The 1,224-nt window shown below is 55.4% G+C and overlaps 1 non-coding gene across 1 annotated transcript; it reads left to right on the top strand.

Annotated features, from left to right (window-relative positions):
* The first annotated feature begins 900 nt into the window (after positions 1 to 900).
* LOC147692958 (U6 spliceosomal RNA) lies at positions 901 to 1,007 on the top strand. The gene has a single exon (XR_015300258.1). It is a non-coding gene; the product is annotated as a U6 spliceosomal RNA (small nuclear RNA).
* The last annotated feature ends 217 nt before the right edge of the window (positions 1,008 to 1,224 follow it).

Raw genomic sequence — 1,224 nt, 5'->3', positions numbered from 1 at the left:
CTGTTGCTTTTTCTGGGCTCCGATTGCTGCATGAGGTATGTGTGTGCCTTGCGGTTTCCTTTGTTGAATGTGGCGCTACTCCTGGGGTCCTGGTTGGGTGGCCGCTTCGCATCTTCCTGTGGCTTGCTTCGTGTCGCATTGTGTGAATGGGCTTATGTGTTTTTTGACTCTGGTCTCGCGTGTGCTAGGTGTTCATCTCCTGCTTGTGCTCCGCTTTGTGGGTGCTATGTCATGGAGGGTCCTCTGCTTCCTCCTTTGGTTGCGTTGGTTCCCTGGTTGTTTGCCTGGATGTGGCGCTGTGTCCTGGCGGTTGTGGTGGCTGCTCTTCCTCAGGTTGTTGTTTGCCGCTCCTGCTGTCTCACTTTTTGTGAGTTCTTGGCGCTGCATTAGGGCCTTCCCGGTGTTTGTTCACTCTTCCTTTTCTGGCAGCGAGGGCTCCTTTGGGGGGGTGCTTCTCGCATTCTGTTGGAGCTGTGTGCTGGTGGCTCAGTGGTCTACTGCTTCCACTGCAGGGGCCTGTATTCGACCTCGTGGTCACGGGCTCTGCTCCTGGCGGGTTCTCTCTGCCTTTCATCCTTCTGAGGTCGATGTAGTGTGTTCCTTTGGGTTTGGTTGCGATGTTTGTCTGTTTTTCGGCGCTTTGCAAATGCACAGGCCTGGGTTCGAGTCCCGCTTGTGCTGTGACCATGTCCCCCGGTGTTTAATTTTCGGACGGTGATTTCTCCTCCTCCTGCTCCTTTGCTCGCCGGGCTCCCCTTACGCCCTCTTCCTCGTGTGTGGTTCACATGCTCGGCGGGTGCTCGTGGGGCGTGTTCGCTTCGGCTGCCTCCTGTGGGCTCTGGGGTTGCCAGTTTGCCAGTGGTTGACACGCATATTCGTTGAGCATTCCGTATTTCCTCAGTGCTCGCTTCAGCGGCACATATACTGATGTTGGAGCAATACAGAGAGGATTAGCATGGCCCCTGCGCTAGGATGACACGCATTTTCGTGTGGCGTTCCATGTTTAGCGTCTCCCATTGGGTTGCTCTCTCTGCTTTTTCGCAGGGTTCCTTGGTTTGGCTTGGGTCCATGGTGCTTTGGCTCGGTGGTAAGTCTTGTGCCTTTGGTGGTACCCGCCATTCTCAGGCCGGGGTTCGGTTCCTGCCGTTGTTGTAATAGTATCCATGTGTGGTGCATTTTTGGATTGCTTGTTATTCGGCGCCTGTGGCGTTGGGTTGTGGGGCC

The sequence above is a fragment of the Lissotriton vulgaris genome, chromosome 9 (genome assembly GCF_964263255.1).
Source record: "Lissotriton vulgaris chromosome 9, aLisVul1.2, whole genome shotgun sequence".
Lineage (NCBI taxonomy): Eukaryota > Metazoa > Chordata > Amphibia > Caudata > Salamandridae > Lissotriton > Lissotriton vulgaris.
The sequence above is the reverse complement of the archived record's forward strand: the minus strand, read 5'-3'. Positions and strand labels throughout refer to the sequence as shown.